Genomic DNA, 5,004 nt, shown 5'->3' on the forward strand with positions numbered 1-5,004 from the left:
AGTAACTCAGCGGGTCAGGCAGCATCTCTGGAGAACATGGATAGATGATGTTTCGGGTCAGTAGTCTGTAGAGGAGTCCCCAATCAAAACGTTCTCCAGAGATGCTGCCTGACCCGTGGAGCTACTCCAGCACTTTGTCTTTGATGTATATCCTCGCTATTCATGTCCTGGAAATAAATAAAAGCTCTTCACTGGCCCATTGCCAGCGGGGAGACAGTCAGAACCTTTTTACCCCCCAGGGTGGAAGTTTCCAAGGCAGACACTAAATGCTGGAGTAACTCAGCGGCTGAGGCAGCATCTCTGGAGAGAAGGAACGGGCGAAGTTTCAGGTCGAGACTTTTCTTCAGACTGAAGGACGTTTCCAACACTGGCAGTCATCGCCAGAAGATGAAGGGGGGGGGGGGGGGGGGGGGGGGGGGGGGGGTTTTAATGAAGATTCGACTGAAATAAACTAAATGCGGCCTCTCCCCGGAATCTCAGTCTGAAGAAGGGTCTAGATCCAAATCGTCGCCCATTCAGTTTCTCCAGAGATGCTGCCTGTCCCGCTGAGTTACTCCAGCCTTACGTGCCTATAAACTAATGTAAGCAAAGCTAAACAAAACCAATGTCCTATATGTTCCCGATGTTGGGGGAGTCCAGAACCAGGGGCCGCACACAGTTTAAGAATAAAGGGTAAAGCCATTTCGAACGGAGACGAGGAAACACTTTTTCTCACAAGAGAGTTGTGCGTTTGTGGAATTCTCTGCTTCAGAAGGCGGTGGAGGCCGGTTCTCTGGATACTTTCAAGAGAGACCTCGCCGGGGCTCTTAAAGATAGCTGAGTCAGGGGACATGGGGAGAAGGCATGTACAGGAACGGGGTACTGATTGGGGATGATCAGCCATGATCACATTGAATGGCGGTGCTGGCTCGAAGGGCCGAATGGGACATGGAAGGCGAGTGGGGCAAATGTACTTTCTACAAACACAGGGCGATGTTGATCTGGAACACATTGCCAGGGGTGGTGAGCGGGATAGACACGGTAGAACCATCCGACTGACAACTAGACAGTGGTCCTGAGCTACTATCCACCTCATTGGAGACACTCGGACTATCTTTGATCAGATTTACTGGACTTTATCTTGACTTTAAACCCGATCAATTTCTTAAGACATGGTTACCTTTTACTGAATTTCTGCAATAACAGAATTGTTAAGCACAAATTTAATTTTGAATCCGATGCCAGGGATGGGTGGGGTGGGGGGGGGGGGGGGGGGGGTGAGGGGGTCCATCTTTTATTTTCTTATCTCTTTTCTTTTCTTATGCACTGCTTTGTTAGCTTAGAAACATAGAAAATATGGTGCAGGAGCAGGCCATTCGGCCCTTCGAGCCTGCACCGCCATTCAATATGATCATGGCTGATCATCCAACTCAGTATCCTGTACCTGCCTTCTCTCCATACCCCGTGATCCCTTTAGCCACAAGGGCCACATCTAACTCCCTCTTAAATATAGCCAATGAACTGTGGCCTCAACTACCTTCTGCAGCAGAGAGTTCCAGAGATTCACCACTCTCTGTGTAAAAAATGATTTTTCTCATCTCGGTCCAAAAAGATTTCCCCCTTTATCCTTAAACTGTGGCCCCTTGTTTTAGACACAAAAATGCTGGAGGAACTCAGCGGGACAGGCAGCAGCACCTCTGGAGAGAAGGAATGGGCGATCTCGGTCCTAAAATATTTCCCCCTTAACCTTAAACTGTGACCCCTTGTCCTGGAGGTCTGTTTCCTGCTCTTTTGTATTTTATTTATTTTTTCTTCATTCTTTTCCTTCTCCTTTCTTTGTTTTCCTTTTTCTTTTGTTTTAAATTTAAGTTATGGTTAAAAAAGAAGCTGTACAATGATTGGATAATTCTTGCCGATCGTCTAATACTTTGTACAATTGCTTCTAATAAAAATTAAAATTAAATCATTGCACACTTTATTCCCTTTATCGTGTACCTGTCCACTGTGGACTGATCGACTGTAATCGTGTATTGTCTTTCCGCTGGCTGGTTGGCACGCAACAAAAAGCCTTTCACCGTACCTCGATACACGTGACAATAAACTAAACTGAACTAGTGGCGGTTAAGAGGCTTTTAGACAGGCACATGGATGGGCGAGGATAAGAGGGATATGGATCGGGTACAGGCAGATGAGATCAGTTTAACTTGACATCATGTTCAGCATGGACATTGTGGGCCGAATGGCCCGTTCCTGTGCTGTGCTGTTCTCTGCTCTATGTTTTGTGTTTTCACACAAAAAGGTGGTAGTTGCGTGGAATGAGCTGCCAGTGGGTAGTCGAGGCAGGGCCTAGCGCAATGTTTAGACAGGTACACGGATAGGACAGGTTTAGAGGGATACGGGCCAAACGCAGGCAGGTGGGACTAGTGTAGATGGGACATGTTGGCCGGTGTGGGCAGGTTGGGCCGAAGGGCCTGTTTCCATGCTGTAATACGCTTTCAAGAGAGAGCTAGATAGGGCTCTTAAAAATAGTGGAGTCAGGGGATATGGGGAGAAGGCAGGAACGGGGTACTGATTGTGGATGATCAGCCATGATCACATTGAATGGCAGTGCTGGCTCGAAGGGCCAAATGGCCTACTCCTAGATGTGGCCCTTGTGGCTAAAGGGATCAGGGGGTATGGAGAGAAGGCAGGTACAGGATACTGAGTTGGATGGTCAGCCAAGTCTTTATTCTTTGGAGCGCAGAGGTTAAGGGGGGGCTTGATAGAGGTCTTTAAAATGATGAGAGGGATAGACAGAGTTGACGTGGATAAGCTTTTCCCATTGAGAGTAGGGAAGATTCAAACAAGAGGACATGACTTGAGAATTAAGGGACATAAGTTTAGAGGTAACATGAGGGGGGAATTCTTTACTCAGAGAGTGGTAGCGGTGTAGAATGAGATTCCAGTGGAAGTGGTGGAGGAAGCTTCATCGGTATCATTTAAAAATAAATTGGATAGTTATATGTACGGGAAACAAATGGAGGGTTATGGTCTGAGTGCAGGTAGATGGGACTAGGGGAGAATAAGTGTTCGGCACGGACTAGAAGGGCCGAGATGGCCTGTTTCCATGCTGTAATGATTATATCGATATATGATCATATTGAATGGCAGTGCAGGCTCAAAGGGCCGAATGGCCTTCTCCTGCACCGATTGTCTATTGTCTATGACGTTACACCAATACGTAGGTAGGATGCAGGAAGTGAGACTCAAACAGTCAACTGAGAAAACCATGCAAATATCCGTCCTGCCCGCACACGTTATAGACAAATCACAGACTCATTCAACGTTAACCATCGACTTTGAAGGGTCACACAAGACAAGAGATACAAAAAAGTGTACACTTCTTCTGTTCATTTATTAATGCAACTAGCATAGTATTCCATTCTTTACAAGGATAGGAACAGCTCATGTAATATCTATTCACCAATAACTTACTTAACTAGAAAAAAAAAGAGAAAAATACTGTTTCCTCAAAACTCCACATCTGAAAAGGTACTGAGTAATTGTACAAATAACTTAGAGCCTGCTATCTTTGCCTTTTTGCTGCCAGTTGCCTATGTCATATTGCACACCTTTAGTTTTGGCTTTGTCAGTACCTCGAAAAAAAAAAAAATACAATTAAGAACAAGACAGGAATTATCTTTTCCAACCGAAATAAAAAAGATAAAAGGGTAAAGGAAAAGATGGGGGGGGGGGGGGGGGGGGGGGGGGGGAGGGGGGGGAGGGGGGGGGGGTGACGTGTGTGTGTGTGTGTGTGTAAAAAAAAAACACAGCCACGGAAAAGATGCACAAAAAAGTATATTATTATATAACGTGCATGCTTCACACTGTGGGCAAAGGGCTCACAAAGTCTCAATCAGGAAATTTTGGGTGGTTCGCTGACACAGTGCCATTAAAAAGGGCCGCCAATAACTCGCTCGTTAAGTCCCAGATGCGCCAAATTTAATGAGTCTTTTAAGTTATTTAGTCCTTAATTAACTTCCATGTGGTTGAGGTAGAAAAGATTGAACATTGAAAAATGGGGAAACAAAAAAAGATTTATTTTTAAGGGCTTGTAAATCATTTTTTTTAATTCACATCTTATTTAAATAGGCTGCAGCAGTTAAAAGTTCCCCCCCCCCCCCCCCCCCCCCCAAAGGTTCTCCCTCTCCGCCCAAATTATTCCCGAAGTTGGGGAAGTCCAGAACAAGGATTCACACAGTTTAAGAATAAGGGGCAAGTCTTTTAGGACCGAGATGAGAAAAACATTTTTCACACAGAGGGTGGTGAATCTGTGGAATTCTCTGCCACAGAAGGTAGTTGAGTCCACAGTTCATTGGCTATATTTAAGAGGGAGTTCGATGTGGCCCTTGTGGCTAAAAGGATCTGGGGATATGGGGAGAAGGCAGGGATGGGATACTGAGTTGGATGATCAGCCATGATCATATCGAATGGCGGTGCAGGCTCGAAGGGCCTACTCCTGCACCTATTTTCTATGTTTCTAAAGGTTCTCCCTCTCCCCACACCCCACCCCCCCCCAAAATAAAATTCTCGCGAGGGAGTCGACATTTACACTACTTTAATTCTCAATGGCAGCAGAGCGAAAAAATAAACTGAAGCTGAGGACAGGAGGTACACACTACCAGAACCACAGTATTTTGTCACTAGGCCCGAGCTCTGAGGCCAATAGTGCTAACATGCATTTTTTGTTTTTTTTTAAATATTTCCTGTACAACCACAAAGGCAGAAACGTCGTGTGTATGGCGGACAAACAAAAACAGACACTGTGGTGCCAGGGAACCATCCAAACATGAGCAAACCAAAAAAAAAAAAACATTTAAAAATCTTAAAAATCCCTCTCAAGCAGAATCGCAAAAGATGAAAAAAAATTAGCGAGTTTAAAAAAAAAAATAATAATAATAATAAATTTTATCCAACAAAAATGGTAGCAGTCTCTTTTTTTCTTAAATCCACGAGCATTTATAATCGATTAATGTATACAACCAT

This window comes from Leucoraja erinacea, chromosome 22 (assembly GCF_028641065.1).
Source record: "Leucoraja erinacea ecotype New England chromosome 22, Leri_hhj_1, whole genome shotgun sequence".
Lineage (NCBI taxonomy): Eukaryota > Metazoa > Chordata > Chondrichthyes > Rajiformes > Rajidae > Leucoraja > Leucoraja erinaceus.